The sequence below is a fragment of the Symphodus melops genome (genome assembly GCF_947650265.1).
Source record: "Symphodus melops genome assembly, chromosome: 23".
In the NCBI taxonomy this organism is placed as follows: Eukaryota; Metazoa; Chordata; class Actinopteri; order Labriformes; family Labridae; genus Symphodus; species Symphodus melops.
Genome location: NC_136713.1, coordinates 5750679 through 5778462, shown reverse-complemented (window position 1 = coordinate 5778462; position 27784 = coordinate 5750679). Strand labels below are relative to the sequence as shown.

Genomic DNA, 27784 nt, shown 5'->3' with positions numbered 1-27784 from the left:
AAACATGCTCAAATGCACAAGTGTTGTTCAGCAGCCCTAAAAAACAACATATATACATTTCAGAAAATAGCACTTTCATTGTGCATCATTTGGATTTATATCAGTAGAGAAAAAAACAGAACTTATTGTCACCAACAAAGAAAGCGTCTTTGTGTCTGCTTTTCACAGGCACTCTAAGTCACTTTAAAGGTTGCACTGCAGGGTCTGAGAGGTCATCTACATTTCACCAAAGCTTTAAAGGAGTGACTTGTTTGGACTGTGAAGCTACTGAAGAATTATGGGTAAGCTATCTAGCACTAGCCGGTTTTATTGGAAAGTGTATCGACGTCATAAAAAACCTAAAAGACATTGTACAGGTGTTGTAGTAGCGTCTTTCCATGGTTGCGGCACCAGAAGCTGGCCATTAGAAACAAACAAAAGAAGGTTCAAGGCAATACTGCTTTGGCTTTAACGCTTCTTCAAGCCCAAGAGGCGAGCTGTAAAAACCAGCCGCACAATCTTCACCTTTGTACATTTCTGTTCTTTATAAACTTGCTGCTTGAAGAGCGGAGCAGAAATTGCACATTGTAATAACAATGTGGCCTGCTGTGTGTTTGATTTTGACCAAAAAAGACAAGAAAAAGACTTCTGGAAAATCCATCTCTATCTGTACACTCGTGCCTTGTTTTCTGCGCGCCCTGATGCTGAGCTGGTGTGTAGTCGTGTGGGTTGTGCGTGTGAGACTGTGTGTTTCAGGGGCGTTCTCAGGGTTAGGGGCATTGATGAGTCTGTGGCTGACATTTGAGTGTGATTGAGGGGGGAGTGCAGATACTAAATCACTGCATTGTTCTGCTGTCGGTGCGTCCTGTCCTTACTGCACTTTACGCACCAACATGATGCGACTAATAGGATAATAACCAATTAAACAGGAGCAGGAAACTTGCTGCTTGGCTAGCCTGAGGTGCTCAAACCAAAATCTTAAGAAAGTTAAAGAACAAGAACGCCAAAGAGAAGAAAGTAGCTGTTGAAAACGATTAGCTGTGTCTTTTATTCAGCAGTCTCAAAGAAGAGTTTCTGGCTCCAAAGCCTTCATCAGCCTTATGAAGAAGTTCTGGCTCGCTCTGGTTTTTCTTTCTCCACTCATTGTTAACTATGCCACATTTGTGTCTAATGATAAGGTAAATGAAAGGATATTTCAAAGAGAACCGGCCCTCCCTGAGTAGTTTCTTTTCCTTTTCTTTTTTCAAACACTGGACAAACTGGAGCACTTTGGAAAAAGACCGCAGGCAAGCCGAATGATTGTCAGCCATGCAAATAATCACTTACTTACACTCAGTGAGTTTGCTTCGGATAAGGCAAATTACCATTTGAAAATGAGCTCAAAAACACTCTGGGCGAAAAGCTTGCATCATGATTCTCAGTTATATTATTGCGGATATGTAACCATTGGTACATGCACACAAATGCTGACAAACATGCACTAACACACGGCCCTGTGCAGCCTCTGAACTGGCTGCAGGGATATGATATGAGTGCTCTGATCTGACGGAAGGTTTGTCTTATTGCTGCATCTCATGAAATTGGTTTTCAGCCAGTCAGACGCTGCTTCCGCTTTATTTTCCCTTGCCGATGTGATTGTTTCAAGGCATTTTTGCAACATTATGTTTAAGTGGAAATGGTGGATGTTCACAGGGTCAACTAGATGAGGATGACACACTAGATGGACTGCAAAAATATTTAAGGCTGCACGTGACTGGTCAGAATTATACTTTTAACCATAAACACTACAGGCACTGAATGACTCATAAGATTAGTGCCAATAATGTGTGCTGATGTCAGTTCATTTATGTTTTTTTATACGGTTTAAATGTATGCGTAAAGTGGACACGTTAACCCAATCATGATACATACTGATTTGTTTCTGCTGCAGGCCTCCTGGACTCTAAGACAGGTGTTACAGTCAGCGGGATCCTTTCAGTCAGAGAGCATCCGGGTGAATAGCCAGGTTATAAAAAGCCCTTTAAGCCCATCTTATCCTTTTAGTTGCTGAGTCTTCTGTTGAATTCGGAGCTTGTGTCGACAATATGAAGTTCCTGACCCGGATTGGGAGGTAAGCAAAGTTTTAGCTTCAGTGCTGAACTAATGCCAGTTTGATTAAATGCTCTGGATACAAACAGCGGGGGATTCTGAGCTCCTGCACCATCATACTTCTTCTCAGGGTTTATAGAGCTGCTCTCACTGCGCCGCTCCTCCTATCAAATCATCAGAAAATGGCCGCAGCGTTTTCTCATCATCTCAAAATACAGCGGAGTGATTACTTCATCAGAACGGGTGTCAGTTTGGTAGAAAGCGCTGTTACAGTTTTCTGAAGCTTTATTTCCAGCAGATGCATGGCAGAGAATGAACATTTGTTTGCATCCCCAGATACATTAAGTGTTTATTTGATTGCAAACACAATCCAAATTGTCACTTAGCAATGCAAGCTCCAAGTCCAATAAGCTGCGGGTCTTTAAAAGTCACAAAGTGCTGCCATGTTTAACAGGGTTAAATACACAAACAAAGATGGATTGAATGTGTAATTTGGAGCATTCAAATTTGGTGGAAGGGGAAAAAAATAACAATAATTCTGGGAGAGTGTGCCTTGCTGCATATTAATTCTTATCATGGTGATGAATAATCATGCGCCCTACGAGAAAGAGTCAGTAGAATACAGCAGCACTTTGAGCTGTCATAATTAACAGACTCACTCAACAATGGGCACATTCTCAAAGAGACTTCTTATTAACACAGACATAATGGGTAAAGTGCATATTAAAAATGGGTATTTAGAGTGGAAGGGATCACAACTACCAATGAAAACCCGGTTTTATGGTCGGCGTGTTTCATTGTTTCAGCGTTGAACGGATGCCAGCCGACATATGAGGCCTGGGCCATACTGTACAACTGCCCTGGGGTGTCAAAGAGCTCTGGCGTGACACTGTCATTACCCACGGGGCTCATGCACACCTCATTAGCGACAGAGTATCCTTTGGCCACCCATGGGCGAGATTCGGTCCCTTGGTGGCTTAACAAGATCACATTTAAATCTGTGACGAGATGAGAAAATGTTCCTGATGAAGATTCATTGACTGGGTGCAATTATTTTCAGACGGCTTCCATTTCTGATTTCTGATGGTGAGGAATTCTTTCAGACGTTATTGACTTCCTGCTAAAAATATGGAAAAAGGTTTCAGGGTAGACTCCACCAGTTTAATAATTTATCATCTGCGTTGACAGGAGTCAAAGCAGGAGGACATTTTTCGTTCACCTGACCTCTGAGGTGTCTTACTACTTTTAATGGTGGTAAATTAAAGGTTTTTTTTGTTGTTGTTTTTTATAAATCGACAGTAGCTTGGTGTACGGCTACAAAAAGCTGTAGTAAACCCAGCATTGCACTGGCTTCACATACGAAAGCAGCAAGTGCAGTCAGGTTTTTCAGAAAAAAAATTTTAAACTGAAGAATTGTACTTTTGATCGCACAGAAAGGGCAGTTCAATCTCGTCTGAACGTCGTCATGGAAACGATTTGTGGGCACTTCCTACAGTTCAGTCTGAACGTCTTCAAAGTGAGACTATGTGAGCCGAGAATGTTAAAAGTTCCCAAAGATCTTTCCTGAAAGAAGTTGAAGAGGTGGAACATCCTCAGATGGGTCTTCACAGGAAGTGAATAAACAATCCTTTGTCCTCTCTAATGGTGCCCTTGAGCCATTCATCAACACTATCTAGTTTTCCCCCTGACATACTCATCAAAGACGATCACAACTAACACACATTAACACCAGCAACTTGTCCTCGTCAGCAACTGAAGAAAGAACAAAGAAGTCCCATCTTCTAAATGTTCCCTCACATCATGAGACGGACGGTTAGGGTCCGTAATTCAACGATCAGCCCTGAATTCCTCCTGAATAGCCTGTTCCACAGTGTGCCTGTCAAGGGTGATTACAAGCTTAGCAAGAAAAATGAGATACTGGTTGACCTATTTCTGAGCACTTTGTTTCATGCCTCCCCCCATAACCTCCCCTTCCTCCGCTACCATCCTTTCTTCCCACCGTGTTTGCCCGTTCCTTTCATTTTTTTATTCCTCTCTGTCAGCCCACCGGTGCTCTCAGACTAGAGGTCAGGTCAGGGGTCAACCTGACTCCACCACGTTGCAGAGCGTAAGCAACCTGGCAACAAAGAGCTCTGCTGTTGGAGATCGGTCTCTCGGTTTGCAAACTTTCACCTTCACCCCGCCCCCCCCTCCCCCCTCCCCTCCGCTTCAGCCTCTCTGTGAAGAAAACCCCTGCAGGGATGCTTCAATGGGGGGCTGTGAGCGCTCGGGCCAAAGTTTGGATGCTGTCACGAGGGGAGTCACACTAAGAAGGAGAAGAAGGTGGGAAATAAAAGGAGGTGACGCACCTCAGCTTCTGATTGTGGACAAAGACGCTCAAAGTAGACGCTGCAACCTTTATGGTCAGCATTGATGGTAACGTCTTCGCCATCATCTTTGGCTGTCAAAATATATTTTCTAAAGGTCTTTGAATTCCACTCGAGGAGCCAGATTTTCAATCGTCTCATTGAAAATGCTTAATTGAAACAATACGCTATGAAATGAGATGAAAGAGTATTTGTTTCTGAGCGTCAAGAAATTCCTGTGTTGAGTTTTGCAGATAAGAGTCAAAGAAATAAAGTCTGGCAGTCGGCCCTTTCTCTTCTCATATCCACAGCAAAGCAACATGGTAGACCAGGGGTTTGGTCTTAAGAAGAAGTAAGTAGAGTTTGTTATTTCACCGCCTTTGACTAAGGTCATATCAAATTAACAGACGACTGACTGAATAAAAATAGCATACCATTAATTCTTTTCTCCTCTCTGCTCATAAATCTTAAAGGTTGACCTGATTTTTAACGTTAAACTATGTGCAGAAATTAAAAAGGCGGAGGGAGAAGGGGGGAAAACATTCAAATAAGCAGCAGCGGACTAATTTCAACCATGTCGCCGGCTCAGGTTTCATGTGGGATCTGTGGGGAGCTAAAAATACTTTTGGTCTTTTGTTGGGGGGAAACAATTTAAAAGCTCAGGAAAAACAATGCAGCGTTTTCAATTACGCTGGCAGAGAGGTTGAAACTTTATGGTCAAGCAAATGCTGAGAGGATTATAATCAATTTTCAGGTGATAACAAAACATAAACAGTGAAGGGGGGGTGTTTGAGGGGGGTGGGGGTAGGGGGTGGGATGAGCCATTTAATTGCCAGCACATTCGTTAACAAGCTTAGCTCTTGTCTCGGCACTGTGCTCCACACTCAGCATTCAAATAGATCCTAATTATTTCTAGTGAAGGTCTTAAGATTGTCAAACTCTTGTGTTGGCCGATGATAAAACATGGCTCTTTCAAACTTAATCATTACAAGTACGTTTGGCGAGCATAAATGGCTCAGAGGTTAGAGCTGCATTAACTCTCGTGGCCGTTTTCTTGGTTGTGTGGCCCGTCGTGCTGTTCGCAAAAAGAAGCAGATTACATCCTCGAATCAAACCCTTACTGATGATCGGACGCCGTAACAGTCAATTATGGAATGTTTACTGCTGCGCTATTTGTTTCTGTTCACTTGATAACGTGCTAGACCGACTTTAGATTGACAAGGATTTATGGGGGGAAAGCGACAATCACGTAAACACCAATTACATGTCCGCTGAAAAGAATAAAAGCAGCTGAATCAAGACTTTTCTCATCCTTTTTCTAAAAACAGACGAAAAAGGCGGCGAGATACCGGATGTTTAATGAGGAGAAGGGATGATGGGCAGTGCTGCTCAGTGCATCATAATATGCAAATCAGCTCTGAAATAGCGTCTGATGCACTTCTGTGCAGCGGTGGAAGCGGATGAAGACCACTGCGGCAAAATGACGATAATTGAGGAGTTTTTTATGGATGCAGAGCAAAACTTGTTTCACTGAAAGAAGAAAATAAAGCAAAATAAGTCGCCACAAAGTCTAGAAATCTATGGATCTCCACAACAGCTCTCTCATTTTGTCAAATACAAATCTCTTCATACTTAAAGGTTCTTTCAGACGCAGAAGAATCCGTAGAAATACAGTAAATGATCTTGTGACATTGATTCAGAGACATAATAACAGAGTGTAGAGCAACAGACCAGTGATCAGAAGATCTCAGAGTGGCTCTCTGTTGTTTGTTTAAAGTTGACAGAATCAAACACAAAGTTACTACTTGTCAAAGTCAAGCTGTCAGGAAAAACTACCTCCTTACAGAAAAGTTTTTACAGGACGATGCGGTACGATGTAATGAGATATGGAACGATTATAAAACGCTTGCCGCTGTCGTAGGGAAAGTTGTCTTGTACTGCTGCACACATTTAGCTGCCTCTACAGACAGTCCAACAGTAAAGACAACTCGTAGTTCAGATTTAACTCGTTTTAAACTGCTTTTTACAAGTTGGATAAGAGGCTAAAATCAAATCCAAAGACGCCTTCAAAAAAACAACCACAAACTGTAAAACTTTGCATGCCTCCCTCAGGTTTAATCAAGGTGTAATTTACTCTGCAGCTGTTAACTTTCAGTTCGTCCCGACAGTCTGGTGGTTAAACAATGGAAACAAGAAAGTCTGCTGAGCGCTATTAATAAAAGACACATCTCGTCACTCTCAGTATGGCAGGGGGAACCTAGCAGTCTTTGAAGTCCTCTCCCCTCTCTTAACTTAACCCAGTCTCCTCTCATCTCGCGCTCAGACTCGGCCTTTAATGTGGTGAGCCTCGTACCGTCCCAACAATCACGTCACTGCACGTCTCTTCAGAACCGGGATTATTTGCATTTCCTGGTCCGTTTGAGCTTCAATCACACCAAGAGAAAAAAAAGGGGGCAGGAAAGAAGAAAAAAAAAAATCACCCCTAAAGTAATGTGGTGCCGCAGAACTCAAACCAGATGAACCTTCTCTATTTTTACCTTTTCCTCTGCCAAGGAAACATCAGGCACATCCTGTACGCTTCAGTGAAGACGGGCCGGCTAAAGCTCTCTCTAAAGAGGAGAGGGAACAAAGATGTTTCCCCCCCCCCCCCCACGCACACTGCTCACCCTCCAAGGTTTGCTTGATTCTGTGCTGTGTATGATCTTAGAGATGAGGATATTGAAAATGATACGACACACACCGGCATATGTATACACATCTGTGGGGATAGAGCCGAGTACAAGAAGACACTCAGTCTTTTTCCTGTGATGTGGAAGCAGTGAGACTGAGGTAGAAGACGACAGGGTGAAGCATGGACATTTAACTACAAACAACAAAAGCGAGTGAGAAAACGAACGATGAAGCAACAAAACGCAACAGCTTGAATCTACAAACTTCTTTTAAGACGCTGCTTCAGTCCAGGAGATATACATTTTTCAAACCAAGCCTTTTTACACATAGATACCTTTCTTAGATATCTTTAATTTGTCACGTTTAAGTTAAAATGTTCTTTAAAAACTTTGCGTAAAAGACGCACTTTTAATACCTATTGTTTGATCTTAAAAGTTGGCTGTGTCTGATACACGGTTGCGAACTTATTTTTCATGCAGTTTTATATCTGATCATGTCTGTGCAGGTGTGTTTCTTTGCAGCTAATGAGTGAGTCACTTCATACTGCACACTGAAGAACTTTCCAAGGATATGTTGAAGCTTAATGCCAAGATAAAAAAAACATGCTTCTTTATGCTTCTGTTGCGTCCTCTGTAAAATATTTGTGGGTTCAAAAACTCCAATCTGCTAATGGCAACATAAAACAGCGTCTCACTCCGAGCAGACGTTCGTGTGCTCTCGTCCTGCACACTGAAAACCACTTCAGCTGTTTGCAGCTAGCCAATCCGTTTCAAACAACACGGCACATGTCTATTCACGTTCAAATTGCCCGTCATCAGAAAAAGCTGCAATTTCTGCCACACAACAAAAAATAATATCAAGATGAGCAAGCGGTAAAACAGATACAAGCCTCTGTAGTGCAGACTGTGAGGCCTGAGCATATATTCCTGCAGCATCCTCTAAGTTTATGATGTTCATAATAATTATTGATTTTATCTTTGCCTTATCATATTTAGATTATGTTGATCACACCGACCAAACTCCCCCCACAGAAGCATTGGTTAAAATGTGCTGTTTCATATTTCAGTCAGGATGGCCGTGGACACTTCTCCCTGCACACACTCATTTCTGTAATTGCTTTTTCATATTTCAGTTAATGGCGGAGGCTGTTGCGCGCACACACACACACAGATCTATAAATGTGCAAACGAGAAGCAGAGATTAATGTGTTGTGTTTAAAGCTAACCTTTTCTGTAAGTCAAGCGTTCTGCCGGGTTATTTCTAATTTAAAACTGGAGCCACGGCAGCGGCTTCACATCCTCATCCTTATTAAAGACATTTCAGGACACGCTGTAGCCAGGAGGCACGGTTCAAATATATATGATTCAGTGTCATTTGCAGAGGAAATCTGGGTTTTAGAGGAAGTTAATTCTACCGTTTGCCACTGCAGCGGTGACAGATGGAGTCTGTGGTCCAAAGGTTTTTCTTTACCATTTGTGGAAGAGTCTCTGTCCAGCCTCACAGACTCACTAATTACTGCTTAACTGAACATAATTCACAACTCCCATCATGCAGGTTTTCTTACTGTGCTGAAATATTCATTTGGCTCTGTTAAAGGCTGACCCAACCTTAATACACTGTAGTAAATAAACCAAATCATTGCAGTATCAGCCAAGTAAAAAAAATTAGTTCATGCATACCATTCATACACCTTCACAAGGTATGTTAAAGCTGAATTACTCATCTCAATACTCTGTACATAAGACAACTAGTTCATGCAACTAATTACGACCGATAAATCTATAGTGATGGTGAGCTGGGGACCTTCAGTGGCCACTGTAGCAATACCAAAGAAGAGTTGGTCGCCAGGTAACCTCGTCTGAAGAGCTGTAACGATCTCAGGCTGTTTTTGTAGCCGCCACGCTATTAGAAGTACGTACTTATTTGGTCAAAATGCAGTAGTCGAACAAATGAGAGATCCGCAGTTAGCCAAAAACGTCCCTATGTTGTACTGATGAGAGAAAAATGTTCACCATCGTTCACACCAGTCTCCCTTGCGTACGGTTTCCATAATGCAAATGGGCAGGTCAGAGATTAAAATGAAAGACATCCAGCAGATGGCGGTGATGCGACGCTTATGAATGTGAACCACCACAAAAACCAAAAGACGAAGACGAAGAAGAAATGACGGACAGCAGCTGCTATCGTAACAGGGGAAACTTGTTGATTCTCAAAATCATAAAACATAGTTGATCAAAGCTTTAATTGCTTATGTGGAGATCATCACTAAAAATATCCTGATATGTCACCTTTGACAGTCTTAGAAACTGTCTCCGAAGGATCCGCCCCTCTGGCATGCAGAGAAGTATAAAACAAATGCTATGAATTATTTGCAGTTCCTATTTATCCCCACATTGGTATACATACCCTGTGTGTTTATTTGAAATCAAAGGGTGTGGCAAAAGCCGGGTAATGAAACCCAGCTGCAGGTTGCAGAGACACTGGATGGCTTCCCTCACGACGTGGGCCGGAGCGTAACACAACAAGAAAATGGAAAAAATACAAACAAAACGAGTGATTTGAACACAAAACAAAAGTGAATCAAGCGCAGCCCCTGAACAGCACAGAGGTTTTTGTAAACAAGTGGCCGTGCTAAAACAATACAGCTGGATTTCCTCTCTGAACGCGACGATAATCATCACTCACTGTTTACCACAAAGGAGAGGGGTTCCAGCCCTGAAAACCTCCGCTTCCCAATAACACAAATGAAGCTGGATTCACTAACTCTCTCTCTCTGTGATGATGCATCTCTGCAGGAACATTTGGCACCAGGCGTTCCACTACTGTCCAAACAAAGCAAGAAAAATGTGCTTCATGTTTGTGCAAAGACAGAAAGTAGAGCTTTAATGCATTTTTAACAGAAAACCTGAGTTGAAACCACTTTTTGGCATAACTTACCACCTAACTAAGACAAAAAACAGATCTTTTTTAATGTATTCTAAATGTTCTTAATATCTCAGAGCTAGGGACACTTTTTCCTCTGCAACATTTCCCAACCATTCCAAAACTAATCATTTCTCTTTATGGAAAAAGAGCTTATCATATGCAAAGTGCTCGACATCAATGTCTTCATATTCTCGTTTGAGAAATTCATTGCGCGGTGAATTCCCTCGGGAACACTGCCGCCAAGTTTCTGCCTCGCAAAACTTTTTTCTTTTTTTTCCTCATTCTCTCACTTTAATTCAACTTGGCACGTTATTTCTGAGAAATACCGTCAGGCTCGGGGGAGAAACATAGACGTGGTCTCACTTGTTAGTGCGGGTTTTAGTGCTGAATAAGGATCAGACAATGGCTGAGGGGAGAGGGGCTGCAGTCTAGCGAGGTATTGACACAGGAGATATTGCCTGAACAAAGTGGATCCGTGAGAAAAGGGAGCGAGCGAGCGTGAAGCAGGAAGAAAAAAAGAAAGATTATCTTAATTATCATTCAGGAGCTGCTTAGTGCAGCACCTGTGCATGAATAATGTCATTTATAGGCACATTGAGATGTGCATAATTCCCCCCTAAATCATACACATTAGCGGCATAACAAGGGATGAACAAGTCGGCCTCTCGCAGGCTCAACTCAGAGCGAGGGGGTTCATTGTCAGCCCTGCACCTCCCCAATAAGAATGTATTTCTCTATTCAAAGACTCCACTCCTCTCTCATTTAACACTTGCTATTCGGCCCAGAAGAGCTGTGAGGTTACATATCCTGATTCATATTACAGTGCTGGCTTTCATTTGTGCACTGCAGGACTTCAAAAAAGAGGATATCTTAGGGCTCAGAGTGTGATTTAGCAGGAGAGAGGTTGTATGATCGCACTGGGTTTAAAGTTAAACATGGAGGAGCTCCATTAACACAGACTATCGTACAGAAAGTGATTGTCCTGTTGGTCAGTGCTTACAAAAACAGTACATTTGAAGGAAATTAAAGATGCTTTGTTCTTTTTAACAGGCGTTCTCCTTCCACACACCAAAATCAACACAAGTTTATATGACAGATATGATATACAGGATATACACTCATTTACATCTCTGTCACTAATAAATGAACAACCTGGAAGCTACAACTTACACTGGTGAAGGTAACACGTCCATTCACATGGGAGACGTGCAAGTGAAGTTGTAAAACCAGTAAAAATAGAAAGTCATGCCAGTAGTGTCGGTAAAAGTAGGTGCAACAGAAGCTGCTTCCCCCCTCCTTTAATCTAAGGTGCACCCCAATCTGGCCTGATTAAAACAAGAGCAGTGGTTGGTTATACAAATCTGTATGTTGCTGTAGAAGTTGCTCCAATCTATTATGCATATTTACAACAATTTAACATGTAATGGCATTTTGTTTTCATGTGTACAGTTATCAATGCATCATCTTACCTCAAGAAAAACTTCTTCAGGTTACAAAACTTGATGTGTGGAGCAGCCGAGAAGCTTTTCTCTCATGGCAGGTGGAGGGTTCCTTTCTGTTCTGCATTAAAAATAAATCAATTTAGTGTATAAGACACACTCAAGACACACAGGTAAAATTCCAACATTTTATAAATGGCTCAATACAGAATTAGTAGTAACGACATCCCATAAGTCACTTTTATCTGAGGAAAATAGTGTTCACAGTAAACATGGGCATTAAACCATCAAAAAACATCTTACATACCTGAATATAATTACATTTGTTAAGTCCAGAACATTACATATATTAAACATCATTATTGTACAAATAAAAATATTTCTGAGACAATTAAGTCAACACACATTACACAAAACTAAACAAGAGACATTTATACGACATGTTATCGTTTACAACATTTCACAGAATGGAGCAACACTCACCTGCGCGTGAGGTCCTCAGGATCCTGACGTTCATATGAAGTGACGTCACCAACATTGCCTAGTCTAACCCCCGAAAAAAGACAAAATAAATTCATAAAATTACAAACAACTGACAAAAATGTGACAAAAAACGACAGACACAGGTACAATAATTACATTTTACATACGGCTCAAAACGGGCTTAGTTAGCGACGACATCCCATAATAGTCACTTTTCTCTGAGGAAAATAGTGTTCACAGTGAACATTTGCATTAAACCATCAAAAAAAACACCTTACATACCTGAATATAATTAAATTTGTTAAGTCCAGCAGCTTCAGATAACTTGACTTAGGCTCGCGCACTTAGGAAAAATTAGCACCGGCATGCTAACGCCAAAAAGACGTCAACTCATTGTCATTAAATATAATTTTAAACATAATTATTGTACAAATAAAAATAAGTCTGAGACAATTAAGTCAACACACATTACACAAAACTAAACAAGAGACATGTATACGACATGTTATCGTTTTTAATACTTGACAGACTGGAGTGACACCCACCTGCGCGTGAGGCGTCCTCGGGCTCCTTACGTTGACATGAAGTGACGTCACCAACATTGCCTCGTCTAACCCCAAAAAAAGGACAAAATAAATTCATAAAATTACAAATAACGGACAAAAATGTGACAATAAGCGACCGACACAGGTACAATACTTACATTTTATATAAGGCTCAAAAGTGGCTTAGTTAGAAACGACATCCCATAATAGTCACTTTTATCTGAGGAAAATAGTATTCACAGTGAACATTAGCAATAAACCACCAAAAACCACCTTACATACCTGAATATAATTTAATTAATTCAGTCCAGCAACTTCAGATAACTTGACTTTGGCTCGCGCACTTTGAAAAAATTAGCACCGGCCAGCACCATGGCACCGGCATGCTAATGTGAAAATGACGTCAGCTAATTGTCATTAAATATAATAGTAAACATAACTATTGTACAAATACAAATATTTTTAAGGAAAATACGTCAAAAATACGTTACACAAATAATTAAACAGCCTCCCGAGAGACATTTATACGACATTTCATCGTTTTCAATCACTTAACCGACCGGAGCTAAACTAACCTGCGCGTGAAGCGTCCTCAGGTGACTGACGCTAACAGGATGTGACGTCACTAACATTGCCTCGTATAACCCAAAAAATAATAAATTAATAAAATTATAAATACACAGACAAAAATGTGATGCAAACAAGGAAAATATTTGTCAACTGTTTATTGGACAAAAGTGTATCCACCCCCAAAAAAACTTTTAACAACAAATCATTGAATTGTTGGTCTTTTTAAGCTAGATTGTTTGAATTATATTTTTAGATGTTTGTTTGTACGAAACCTGAAATGATAAATGCTTCAATCCGATATTTTAATTTTATGATTGTAAATTAATACTTTTTTCTGAATTGTGATGGCATTCATGACGCATTAGCATGCTTGTCCCTAGAAAAGTTGTCATTATGAATAAATAGTCACAAATTTCAATAAATTCTGCAAAATTTCACAGGAATGTTCCTTTTAAATGTCCGCTTTTCAAAATAAAGGCATCTCTGGACCACTGTGTGAAGTTTTAGTAATTTAATGTTTCAAATATCACAACCAGAGTGCGGTATTTATTTGACAGCAGTGATATACAAAACTTTTAATCTCTGAGATTCTTCTCTTTTACAAACAAAAAAGAGTTTCTGCTGCTTCATCTTAACAGTGTTCACACTGTCTGTGCAGAATACATGTACATTCACACCCAGTGTATGTCAAACAGTCCTTGAAAATAACTTTTGCAGGCCTCACTTTGAGAACGAGCTGGGTGGAGTTCGCAAAAAACAGTCCACACTGAAGAGCCAGAGAGTATTTGTCATCCAGATCAGATTTTGTGTGCTGCCACGGGAAGAAGCAGTAGGTCCACACAGAGAGGATGCATACAATACGAAACAAGAGTAGTAACAAGGCTGTCATCACGGAGAAATGTCAAATATTCCGACCCACTGCCGACTCCTCAGAGCTGCTTGCCGCTGTCGAGGCCCGGCCCACGCAGTCAAAAGTTCAAAACAACAATAGAGGGCATTGTGGGTAGTCTGTAATCAGAAGGGCCTTCCAGTTCGAGCTGAATTCTAACCATGCCAACAGAGATAAGGAGTAGGATTAAACTCGGAGTGTGTGGACCTTCTCTGTGCAGGGGTCAAACTGCAATTTTAAAGCACTTTAAGCGCTCGCTCCAAGTCTGAATGGAGGGCTGGGTGGGCGGGATTCGTCATTGAGGGAGAATGTGAGTCGATTAAAGAGCGATTTGATTGGATCTTCGACTGAACTCAGACATCTTCCTTGTATGTCACTACCCAAACTGAGAGCTGCTTCACTCGTTCCTAATGGTGAGCAACTATCTCCTTGACACACAGAAAATCTTAGTCACCAAAAAGTTGTCTAATCATTTTATTTCGACAGAGCTCTGCACGGATTCAAACATGCAAGAATGTCAAAAACCATCATTCAGTTATATTCTTTCATAAAATGCACAAAGTGGTAGAGGGGTGTATCTTGGAAAAGTTCCTCACTTTGACAACATCAAGTCTATACTTGATGTCACAACAACTTTAAATCTAGTCTTTAATGACTCATCCTTAAAAATATATATATATATATTCCCCTCCTAAACCACAGCAGCAACATAATGATTCCTCTCCAGATCATTATTCTTAATACCTCTGAGTATTCTGGTAATATTTGATAATTGCAATGGAGTGACCTTAGGACAAATGGCATTATGAGTTTAAAGGATGACGCCTGAAATGAAAGCTGTAATTCCCAGTGAACGTTTCGGAAAAGGCCCGACACTCGACGCTCAGCATCATGTTTGAACTCAACTTTTATTTATCCACCGCTATTTGATATCTTTAAGATCCTGCAATACAAATAAATTATTCATGTCAATTAGCTTTTCATCTTCCAAGATGCGAACTTGTGTGATCCCTTTAACAACTATTTATTTCATGCTAAACCAGAGCGCTCCCTGGAAGCCCACTGCTATCGCCCGAGGACATGTCTTTTAAAGAAAAGCATCAGAGCTTTGCATACCTACCATTTGCATATTAAAGGCACCGGGTGAGACGCTTCATAGAAGAATTGGGTGAAGCAATCTAATCATCGCTCAAGTCTGACTGGAATCCCAAAGTCTTACTGGGTTCGGCCTTCAGAGATGCAACGAAGAAAGATGTTCACATATTGGTGGAAATTTCTTAATTTGTTATTGTCTCTTTGTTGGGGTTGTTTCCCTGTGCTCATGATGATGCAGTTTGCTTTTCCGCCGCTATCTTACAAGTTGAAGACACACTGGTGGAGGGGTTGAAGAGCTGACATGTTCAGGTGTCTCTTTGGAAGCTTTCACAATGATTACAACTTTTCTGGGTCCTTTTTTATTGAACAAATGGATGGAGTGGCGGGGCACAAGGTGATCTAAATGACAGTGAAACTGACACCAACATTAGAGGCGCTGTTTGTCAACAGGCAAGGCAGGCCACTGCTCGAGTGCACAGACAAGGAGGAGCCCCTGAGGGCTCAAAAACTTCAGGCCCTGACAAACCAGGGAGATGGTCAGCTGTAGATCCAGTGAGCGATTGTCGTCCTAGTTTTTGGGGTGTGTCTAGCTCTGTCTCTACCCGTCAGCACCGTCTGGTTGGAGGGCCCCACCAACATCAGGAAATTGAACATCTAAATTCTAAATTCACCTCCATAACTGACTCTCAAATCATCTTGTGGCTGCTCAGGTTTCATTTCATTCCAAATTTTGCTATATTTCGTGTTGGACTCACCTTAGGACTTTGGAGTTAGAAGTCTTTGACGGTGATTAGAGCGGGTGTCTTGTCTCTGCGTAAACAGGGCGTTTGTAGCCGAGGGGCAGCAGTGAATCAGAGGTGATCAGCATGATGCAAACTGAGAGGACACACAAACACACAGAGATGGAGTCAGAGCCAGTTAGAAAACATTCACATATCCACAACCTCAGGAAACAGTGAGAGCACCTCTGATTTAAAAGCATATCAAGAATGACAGAAGACAAAAGAGTGTTTTTCTTTCATGTTAATCAGAAAATAAATCTAATAAAAACTCATCGTTGAGGAAAGTTTCTCCTCAGGCAGTTTTGAATAATGTTAGATTTCATTCATATCTCACATTTAGTGTTATTTATAAGGCAATCTTCTCCTCAGATCTTACACTTTCTGAACGACTAACCTTTTCAAGAAGGTTTTTTTTTCTTGAAGGAATATCTTTCCTTCAGTCCTTCCTTTCTCAAATAAACTAAAGAGGAAGGAAGAAGAAGTCATCAAGGAGAGAAGGGAGGAGTGTAGATGGGAAAGGTGCCCTTAAAGAAGAGAGCTCTAAAAAGGAAGTAAGGACATAGCAAAGGGTAATTAAAAAAAAGAAGGATGGAAAGAGAAAATTAAGTTAGGAAGAAGGAACCATGTGCAGGATGGTGGATGGCCAGGGTTCGCGTCCTGACCTGTGGTTCTTTTCTCGCATGTCATTCCTCGCTCTGTCCTTGATTTTTGGCTCTCTCCACTGTCCGATAGAGGCACAAAAGGCTTGAGAGAAAGACTGGAAGAAAGCGAGAAACAAGAGAAGTAAGGATGCAGAATAAGGGTGAGTTACATAAAGACGCTTCATTAACTGGATCAACCTTTGCTGGTGTGATTAAGTCATCAGATTAACACATTCTGATTTTTGGACAGATCCTCCTCTCTCTCTAACCTGGCACAGAGTCTGAGTCTCTGCAGCTCTGTGTGGACTCTGAGCTCAGTGAAGTGCAAAGCTGCAAACTTCTCATTCAGCGTCACTTTAACTTTCTCTGATTTGTTCACCCCCTGGCTACCAGCGTCCTGCATCCACTCCCAGACAGAGACACAGAGCTACCCCGAGTCCATCCACCCCTCCTCTAACGGGTCACATCACACGTCCACTCACTCCGGACCTGACCCACTTCACCCACTCTGACCACTTCTTCTTCTTCTTCTACACCGTCATCACCCTCGTCCTCAGTCGATAGGCTCTGACACCCTGCAATCTGAGCCACGCGGCTATTTAAAGCCTTCATACTCGATCAGCGCTGCAGCGGCTCCTTCACGGACATCGTCAGCGACAGCAGATTGATGCTCGCCGAGATCACGCAAATGAGGGTGGCGAGGGTGTTTATGAGGAGCGGATCATTGTGATGCAGAAAACTTGTGTGACAAACTTCCTGCTGGAGAAAACATGCATGTGTTTCAGGCAAGAAGGTCAGCAAAAGCAATCAGCTGGGATTAATGTCTCCGGCTCTGTGCTCGGTGTCACAATAACTTCATTTATTTGTGAAAACAAATTTAAAAAAGACAATTAAAAGAAGCACCAAAAAAAAATGCAAATAGCTGCAAATCTCATGTAACAACATTTAAATACATTTCCTCCATTTTTTTACAACTGCTTTACATATTAGATGAGAGATAGGACGCTTTCTCCATCTCATTGTCTCGTGTGACGCGTTGGCCAGAAGTCCTGGCTGAGTGTCGCCTGCAGGGTCTGAGTGGCGTGCAGACTTCCTCAGCACACATGGCGGCGGGTTCACCCCTCGTCACCACCCTCCACGGATCCATTTAGAGCCTCTGCTTTTTCTTTTCTTCTGGAAAGTTTCACCTCGCCTTGCCCGGGGGACGAATGTGAATGGTTACAGTCAGAGTGGCTTTGTTAGAAACACCGCGGTTTCACTGCTAGCACACCGGCTGGGCCCTGCTGATAGCTCGTGCCACTGCCAAGGTGGGCTCGAACACACACACACACACGTTAACACACACTTACAGAATGCCACCAACTCCTCCAAGCTGCCCGAGAGCGTACAAGGCATGAATGGAGATGTGCAGGAGGACGCCAAGTACATGTCGACCCTAACAAGAACATGAAAATCTGAAGTGACGACACGCTGCTAGGAAACATTTAAATTAAATGAGAACGTTGTATCGAGCAACAAAACATTCATGAAGGTATTGAAGCTACTCTGGCCTATAATTTATATTTGGTGCCAAATTTCTGCAGGTTTAAGAGACAAGAACTGACAGAACAAGTTTCAATTATCAGCTCAGGGCTCCTAAGCTTCTCATGCACGCATGTAAAAGAACAAACACTGCCAATAGAAGGTAATTAATCATTTAGAAAGAACAATGTAGTCGTAATGGGTCCACAGAGATGAGATGTGAGGCCAAGAGATGGAGATAAAACAAATAATAAAACAGTGTTGTATGTGGTAAATGTTGAACTGCAGAACATGATATTAGACGTTGTAATGAAAGCTACAGTATGAGGTAGGTTGATCATGACTCTTAATGGTTTGATTCATGTAACTTTAGATTTTAAATTAAAGGGTTAATAAACTCAAGTGTAAAACGACAGTCAAGACTGTCACAAGACTTCAGACTTCAGCAGCTGAAAGTTTGGACATTTATATGCAGAGTGAACAGCTTGCACACACGTGCCTTGTTTGCATTTACACGCAGAGACGGGTCATACATGTTTTATAAATGCAACAGTTCAGAGTTGAAAACAGAAAAGGTGAAACTACAGAAACCAAGTTTGTTTGGTGCCAGACTGCAAACTTGAAATGTGGTTTTATTGCATTTTCCTGCATAATATGAACCTAAATCCGTCATAAATATCACAAATATGTAATCCCTAATTTAAAGTTGGATGCAATTTAATTTCTAGAGCTTTTTGTGCCTCCAGAACTCTTTGTTCACACGTTACCTCGGAAGGTTTTCTACCATCGTTGAGGACTTCTCTGTACTCTTTACGTTTATATTTTACCTACTTGTTACTTGGCAGGTCTCGAGTTTCTCCCTCCCTGAGCCAATTTTACTTTAGTTTGAAAAGGGACAGGATGAGGATAAAATGTTTCAGAGCTCTGGCGTTTGAACGGGTTCAGAAGGTGATTTGGATATCGGGTTTCGGAGAGATCAGAAGTTGGTTTTGTATGTAATAATAATTAAAAATAAGACAGAAAACACCCACACAAGTTGACATGGCTCTCCCCTTCCTTCCCTTGCCTTCCTGTGCAAATTTGGACATGATTACAAGTGAGAAAAGCCACGGGGGGTCTGGCTTCACAGCGGCAATGGAAGACACTGAGAATGTGTTTTTGTGCTTGCATAGTTTTGCATGCGAGTGTGTTCGCGAGAGAAAAATACCCCCCCCCTCCTGCACACACACACATGCACTTGAACCACACAGAACATACAGTCCCTGCCACATGAAATTCCAAGTAGATTTATAATATGCAGTTTCACAAATGGCATGACTCGGAAAGCTTCCATGCGTCTCTCTTTCTCTCGGAGGTGAAAACCCTCCTGTAAGTACTTTAACAAAGGCATTTTGCTGGTTTAACATACCAGTTATGATTGAATAATGCGTTCTCGTGAGTCTTTGATGTCAAAAAAAAGCAAGGCCAAACTAAATTTTGTACAGATTAAGGCTTGTTCAAAGCCCCAGAATGACTGCAATTTTTCCCTGCAACTTTTAAGTCGCCTGAGAGGAGAATCATTACACTTCAAAAGTACTGCTCCTTGCTGCAAAAAGGCCGATCATTAAATAAAAACTCAGGGAAGAACTACACCTAATTACAGGCGGACAAATGCATAATTCTCCTGTTATTTCCCTCCATCTCCTGTAGAGCTCAGAAACGCTTAAATGAAAAAAGAAAAATAACACATCGTCAACTGTTTGGCGGATTACAGCGGCTCAAGCACTTTTCACTTTACACGTCGAGGTGTCACCGGCTAAAAAAAAAAGAAAAAAGAAGGGAACGAAAATCATACGAATTAATTCCTATTTGAAAAATGGCAACACAGACGGTGAGTCTGTTGTCACAGGGAAGTGCAAGAAAGTGGAGAGCAGGGCTGACAGGCGTGACGTAGCTAGAGCTTTACAGTGGCACTCTTGAAGATGTGTACTGATCCTCTTCATGGACCGTTGACCCCTCGAAGTTCCCACCACCATCGCTCCTGTCGCACACGTTCATTGTCTTTAGATATTAGGCTGTTTAATTACAGTGAAGAGCTTTAAGGAGCAAATTTAAGTATAATTTGCAGTTCATGAACTGTTTTTGAAAATTACTCTTAATATAATTAACTTCTGTCATTAGGGCCTAATCCCTGCAGGCTACAGAGGCAATGCTTCCTTTACAGAAATTACATACATGTAACGCTACATTCATTCCTTTTACACTCCCAGGTTGGACTGCAAAGGTTTCTCCTCCTCAATGGAGTAATTATCTGTTTCCAGCGAGAGAGTACAAAACATTGCTAAGTCCATTAAGTGCTGGGAGTCTCTCCTGCATGAATAATTATAAAGCAACCAAAAAAACAGTAATTGGCCTGTTCTGAAAAGCACACACAGAGAAAGAATGTGAAGTCTGTTTTTTGGAGAATTTGGGGGGAAATGCCAAAAAAAGGGGAGGGCAAAGGGCAAGGAATCATGGATTTTTTATGACCACATTAACCCGGCATTGAATTGCATGTCTGTTCATTGTCTAACGCTTAATTAGAGCAGATATTTCCTTGTCTAAAATAGAGGGGGCCAACGTCTAATTAAATCAAGAGGACAGTGGCGTATTAGCGATGGGAACGCCCAGGCAGCCATCCACCATCGGCCATGAGGCCTTCATAAAAAATGCATGCCGCTCCCTGAGAAGAAAGCTCTAATTTACAGAAAGGAAGAAGAAAAATCCGTCCAGGGCTGCGGGTCTCAGCGGGGTGAGCCTCGCACCTTGACGGGTAAGTGATGGTTTGCTTAACGTCTCCTTTGATGAGGTTAAGGACGTGTCACTTTGTGTTTGGCCGAGCTTTAATCAGGCTCCAGCCGGCCCTCTGGCACGAGCCGTGGTTTCGCCGACGTGAAACTGACCGGTGATTTAGAATATGATTACACCTACACCGGCATGCTGTGCCGCGGTTCGAATTAGCCTCCCCCCTCTCTAGAAAATGTGTAATGAGCGATGTTCCCTGCACCCAGCTGAGGCCCTGCGGACTCAGCCATGAGCAGGCATCCTAATCAGCCGTCAGCCAAAAACGCTGCTGTTGCCGGCGCATTAGAATCTGTGTTTGTGCATATCAAAAGATCTCCACAAACACATTGGCAAAACACATAATCACTTACCCCCGAGAGAGGGGGGAGACGGGGGGACAGACAGACTGACAGAGATCGTTTCCTTTGAGTGTTGCAGGAAATCACCGGCGTCACATGACAGCGAGTTTGGGTTTAATTAAAGGATGCTGAGCTTTTCTATGCCAGATGAAGTCAAATTCATAAAAAGAAGAAAGCCCAAAAAAGATCAAAATCATATAGAAACACACTGAGGTTTCAGCTGTGATGTTTCTGCAACACCTCCCAGCTGAGAAAACAGCAGAAAGTGACCACTGAGCTCGAGCTACACTCACAGAAAGTTGTGCAAATTCAAAAACATTGTTAATGGGCGCAGAGCTGCAGCGGGATCACAGTGAGGCAATGACAAGAGCAGCAGATTCACCTGATAACAGCACACTGCAAGAGTTCACCGTTTTCCCCTAACCTTCAAAAAAAAACTAAAAAAAACTCTACTCGTCATAATTACAAGAAAGTTATGGAAATAAAGTTTAAAAGCTGAACAGCACATCTTAATTTCCACAAAACACAATTTTACAACTTAAAGCATAAAAATGAAGATATTACAGGATGTTCACAAACAACCAGACAGAAGAGAAACAGAAACAATGAGCAATCTGCTAAGAAGAGAAAAAAAATGGCCGTCTTCTTTGCAGAAAAGAAGTTCAAAATGTGACGGTGTTGAGAAATGCACTGCTTTGTGCACTTTGAGTTTCAAAGTGAAGAACATGGCTGAGCTTTCCCACAATGCAAAGCGCCAGGTCATCATAACATGACATAGTGCCAGCCAACAGGGGGCGCTGGAACAGGAAGTTTGTAAGTATCGGTTCTCATATGAACTTCAGTCCGTGTTTTTTGGTGATTTTTTGGGGGAACTTTACCTTTGGCCAATTTCGAATAAACCTTTTTAGTTTGGCAGCATCTTCATCTTTAAACATCCCGTCTCCAGATCTCTACAGGAGTGAGGTTTATCGCCTCCATAGCATGACTCGGCTGTGCCAAACGTGGTGATTCGGTGGCAGCCAGAGCATAAAACCATAAATGCAAATTAATAAACCTCTAGGCGGGGGTCTTTGCAGAGCTGTCCAACATCACCACGGTGCAGCAGACCCCCTCTGACGCTCGCAGCATTGTTGTCTTTGTGACGCTATGCAGCTGCTGTTATTCACTGTCCCCCCAGACTCACTCTATCACCTCCAGTTCACACGCCACTCTGCAGGACGCAGGCCAAAAACCTGAACATTTATCTCCAACATAAAAAAAAGGCATTAACCTGAAATGTTACAGAGGTTTTAACAGATAATGATTTGTGTTCATGCAAAAATGCAGGAATGAAAGGTACAATGTTGATGTAAACACATAGTAGAGGATGCAGAGCCCCTGTGCATTCTGGGAAAGGTAGGATATCACCATTTGAGGCTGAAATAGACATGAGACTACACAATAACTTAATATCACCAGCAGGTAGTTCCTGAAAATGAGAATGGAGATTTCATGCAAATTTAAAATGGTCCTTTTTTTATTTTTTTATTTTTTTTATAATTTCTGCCTGAATGTTACCTCTCTACCTCCACTATGTTTCTCTCTTCTTTTTTTTTTTCAAGAACATTTACTTCTCTGGAATAAGTCAGACCTTTGTTTTTCTTCACATCCCTTCCTTCATTTTTCCTTCCCTACCTTCCATTCATTGAGCCTTTCCTTGCTCTGTGGAGTGTTTTGGATGCATATGAAAAATGGCACGCAAATAAAGCCCGAGGTTTTTCTTCTGAGTGAAAACAGAGATGTGTCTCATGTTCCTGGATTATTTATGCGTAATACTGCAAGGCAAAGCAAGAAAAATGCAACCACAGAGTCCAGAGGAAACACATTAAGGCCCGCACATTAGGCTCAAGCTTCTTTTATCACCATCTTCTTCTTCTTCTTCTTCTCGTCCTCCTCAGTAGCACCGCTGGCACCAGGCTGCACCACCTGCTCCTGGGCTCTTTTTCCCTGCGTCCAGAATGAACAGCTGGCTGCTCTTCTGACGCTCTGATTGGCCAATCCCTGCTGGTCACTTGTGCTTTTTTTCCTCCCTGCATGTCATTGAACTTTCTCTCGGTGAATGCCAGGTCCAAGGAGTGCTGCCTCTCTCTCTCTCTCTCTCTCTCTCTCGTCCTTCATGTGCCCTGCGAATGGTTCGGGTGGCATATGGGGAAATGTAAATAATTTATTGCGGTCAAAAGTGGGAGTCTCCTCTACTTTTCCTTCAGCCAGACCCCTTTTATCATGAATCTATGAGATAATAAATAAACTTACATATTGCTATACAAACATCTAATATTGACCTTTATCTCTCAGGTGCGACCAACCTTGATTAAAAAAAAACCAGTCAACAGCCAAGGAGGAACCTGAGGATATTAATCAGCCTAGCTTAGCACAAAGACTCTAAACAGGGGGAAACATGTTATTAAAGGTAAGTTCTTCATTCGACAGCAATTTTAGCGTAGCTTAGCTTCAAGACTGTAAACTGGGGGTAAAAGCTATCCAAGCTCTGTACAAATACCAGTTCTCAAATGGAGTTATGTTCAGTCTCTGAGGAAAGTTCCTGCAGTGAAGAGCAGCTTTTAATAAAAGATGTAATCATCTGGTCATGATGCATGTCAAGCGAACACCGTGCACGTTGTACCTGTCCTTCAGCATTGAGTCTGTTGGTTTGACTCTCCTCTTTTGATCCAAGGCCGATCTCCCTCTGAGTCACTCACTCTGTTTGGATTTCAGGGACTGATCTGTTCTCCAGCGATGCTCCGACTGAATCCAACATGGAAAAAAAATACACTTCCAATCCTCTGAAAAAAAAAAAAAAAAAAAAATTTCATTCAGCGGGCTCCGACGTGTTCTGTCATGCTCTATCGCTCTTATTTTGTGCATTAAAGCGTGATCTTTTTTTCCCCTTACGTCTTCATTTTGCTGCTCTGCTTGTGTCTCCTTTTCCACATTGTGACTCCCCTCTCTGCCTCTATGCATGCTGGTTTTGTGTATAAATAAAGTTAATTTGCTTTTACCACATTCTACACAGATTCACTGGTCTCTGGAAAGATGAAAAAAAGCAGGTAAAAGAGAGGAGTTAAAGAAGATGGAGGGTTGTCTTTTCAATGCAAAGCAGCGAGTTTTTATGTCCACGTGTATCTGTGGAAGAAGCCTGAGGCAAAATGTACACTTAGCTTTGGTCTACACGAGGCCCAGCAGTGAATCATTAGAGCTCAGCTGTCCAAAATACACCACCAATCTGGCCCGGGCATATGGCTGCATGACACTCATATGAATTACACCACTACACGCTCGGGTTGTTGTTTTTTTCCTCCCGTTAAATGTTCGATAAGCTGGCTGAAACACCCAACAAATGTCTTCAAACGAGCGAGCATCAACATGAAGATGCTGAGAAAAAAAAAAAGATGAGAAACAGGCGTGAATCCTGAGCAGGTAAGAGGTCTGTCAGGTTTTAACACATTTTAAGATGAATATCTGGTGTCATTTCACTCATTTTCTTGCCGCAGGCTTCAGGAATGGCAAACAAGAAACATAAAAATATTAAAAACTGCAGACAGTTACACACTTTTTAGTGATTTCATGCCACAAAAGTCATTAAAAGGTTTGGTTAACTGTTGCTAATCACTTCAGGTGTCAGGGAGCTTTTGGGCTCAAGGACAATAAAATAAGAGCTGGAAATGTCAAAGACAAAAGTGTCCACATGTTTATGTTCATAATTGTCTGACAGTAATACTTCTACTTACGGCTGCAGCTCTTAATAACTCCCACATACTCCTACGGCTTTGCTCTGTCAAAATGACTGCCATAGTTTGCATGCTTCGTCTATGAACTACCTATCCCACAATCCATTGCGACTAACACCGCTAGTGTGTGTTCTGTGAATATATAAATTCCATTTACTGTTGTAAAACAAGTTAAAAGTACTTTTCGTGTTGGCTAACTAACTAGCCAGCCTGCTACAGCGGAAGTTGGAAACATTGCCATGGTAACAGTTTGCTGTTTAATGTGATTTTAGCATCTAATTGTTTTTTTTTAATGCTCAGTCTAAGCAGAAACTGTCAATTTCTGCACTGATGCCCCATACAAAATGTATCAGGAGCGACACTTAAGGCCAAACATATTCATGTGCAAACTGAAATTATTATTAAACACACACAAAAAAAATCAATGCAGAGCAGCTTGATGCGGCCTGATTGCAATTAAAAGCGTTCATCCTCTGAGCTGGGGCTAATAGTCTGAGACAGTATTGATCGGCTGATTGGATTAACATCAGTATCAGCCAATATCTGAAGAGTGACGACTTGGACTCTTACAGAGACAAGGGATGGACGGAGGAAAGCCTTGTGCAGAGAAAAATAAGAGTTTTAATCAAAATATCATCTAATTAATGTCTTTTTTTCCTCCTTCCTTATTCAGTCATTCCCTCTGTGTCACGCAGGAAAACAGGGAGGAGGACCCAAATGCAGAAAGCAAAAGATTTATTTAAATAAAAGGCAAAAATAAAAACTTACTTAATTGAACAAATAAATCCAAAACGTCCAAAATTCATGAGGAGCAAAACCAAAGTAAATCCAGTGAGCAGGGAGACGAAACGACAGGCTCAGACCAAAAGACAAACTCCAAACAACAGACAGAACTAGACAATTCCTGCAGAAATTGTGAGGGTGGTTGCCGTGTGTGCGTGAGTGTCTGTGTGTGCGTGCATGTGTGGGACAGAAGTAAGAATGGTGCCATCTAACAGCTAAGACAGAACTCTGTCCCACTCTAAACACTAACTCTGATAAGCTGCTCACTGATTGGTTGACATTCAGCTTTGATCTGCCAGAACATTCCATCAATGTATTTGAATGGGTTTACCACTGCTCGCTAAACTTCAAATATCTTGAAAACTAAACATATCACAGATCCGTTTGGACTGTGAGCGACAGCACAAATAGGCGCACGTTTTGATGCATTTTATTTTTATCTAACATTCAGACTGGGACCACAGTGGCAATTTTAAAACATGAGTAAAAACTGTGAAATTCTGGAGGTCAGTTAGAGTGAGAGCCCAATGTGTGTGTATGTGGTGCGTGACTGTCAAACAAATTCCTCTCCTGGGAGACTGAAACATTTTATGTTTTTACTTTTTGCTTTATGAGTGAGAGGACACTCAGAGCTTTATTTTGATGTATTTTGTTTAAATATGCGAGCAACAATGACTTCAGGATGGCGATTTACAAGTATGTTTCCAAAACTGAACTTTTTGGCAGTTACACTCTAGGATTTGAATTTTTGCCATTCATTTTCAATGGGGCAATTTTTTGTTTAAACTCGATTTGTGTCCACACCGTGTGACCGAAGTTTCCACAAAGTAATAGCACCCATGTCATGACCGAGCTGCTCGTTTTGATACCTTTTTTGTGCGTGTGGCGCAAACGCTGTGGGAGGAGTAGCGCGCGTAAATTTCAGGATATAATAATAATAAGAAGAAGAATATTAACAATTGTAGTAGTGTGGTTTGCCTTTCAGGCAACCACCCTAACTACCAGAGACAAAGACACCTACAAACTGCACCAACAAAAGACAATGATCCAACAAGAGGGTGAGAACACACAGAGACTATATAGACTAATCAGACACAGGTGAGACTAATCAGACAGGTGAGGACAATCAGGGTAATCAAGACAGGAGGGAAACACGGAGAGGCAGGAAACCAGACAAGAACACTAGAGGACAAGTACAAAGTAAAAACCAACACTGACACCACCAAAACCAGATATACAAAATAAAACAGGAAACACCAAAGACTAGACTTAAAACATAACGGGAAATAAACTTACAGGCAACAGGGAAACGCTAAAGACCAAAGCAACCACACCAGAAATCCCATACAAGTAACACAGGAAACAATATTACAGACAAGAGAGAAGGACACAAAGAAACACAGGAAACACTGAAGACTAGACTACAACTTAAAACTCTGGAAACACTAAAGACTGAAACTAAGAAATATAAGGAACTCAAAACTCTGAAATATAACAAACCCAAACCATGACACTCTGTGCTTGCAGGAATATTTCATCACATCCATCTCGACTTTTGACCTCCAATAAGTTGCTTGTGAAGCTCTTCTGTGAGTCTTACAGATGTAAAATGCAAAAGTAAAGGAAGGTGGAAATTTCTCTCTCGGTCTCCTGAGGATTCCCCGCTCGCTCGCGTTCATCTTTCACGTGTGCATCAGTTCGAAGCACATTATCAAATTCATTAGCTAATCATTTAAGACCCTGGCTTTTATCTGCAGAATGCTCAGCCAATGATCCGATAGCACGCAGATCGATAGGAGCAATCCGAATATGCAAAGCGCATTCTGATGCTTGGCATCGCTCAACCTTTGGCGCTTTCATCTCGGCCGTTTGATGTTGCTTTGAATCTGCATAACGCGAAGCACGAGGCTAATGGAGTGGAGCGTCTGCAGAGAGGAGGCCGCTGCTGGAGTCCACCTGTCAGCATCGAGGAGAGTTTAAAAGTGAGATGTGGAAAAGGAGACTGGGTTTTACCAAAAGTACTGATACTGTAAAAGGTCTAATGTTTGGATTTGTATCATCCGAGGTCTTTGGAATCAACATTTTTCGATGAACAGTCCAA

The 27784-nt window shown here is 41.7% G+C and overlaps 2 long non-coding RNA genes across 4 annotated transcripts in view; both read right to left on the bottom strand.

Moving 5' to 3' along the window:
• LOC306818469 overlaps positions 1 to 13094 on the bottom strand; it is a 56536-nt gene extending 43442 nt beyond the window's left edge. Inside the window, exons 1-3 of one of the 2 annotated variants that reach the window (XR_013778250.1) lie at positions 13050 to 13094; positions 12633 to 12694; positions 12475 to 12539 (exon numbers count right to left, since the gene is read on the bottom strand). This is a non-coding gene — a long non-coding RNA (uncharacterized lncRNA). The remainder of the gene's footprint in view (positions 1 to 12474; positions 12540 to 12632; positions 12695 to 13049) is intronic. The other variant, XR_013778251.1, reaches the window with a different exon arrangement.
• Positions 13095 to 22918: 9824 nt separating this feature from the next.
• On the bottom strand, positions 22919 to 26013 carry LOC306818518. 2 transcript variants are annotated; one of them, XR_013778268.1, is made up of 4 exons: positions 25669 to 26013; positions 24065 to 24197; positions 23789 to 23955; positions 22919 to 23276 (listed from the first exon to the last, which is right to left on the bottom strand). It is a non-coding gene; the product is annotated as an uncharacterized lncRNA (long non-coding RNA). The 2 variants fall into 2 exon arrangements; XR_013778269.1 differs by having other exon boundaries at positions 22919 to 23295; positions 23796 to 23955.
• Between the last annotated feature and the right edge of the window lie 1771 nt (positions 26014 to 27784).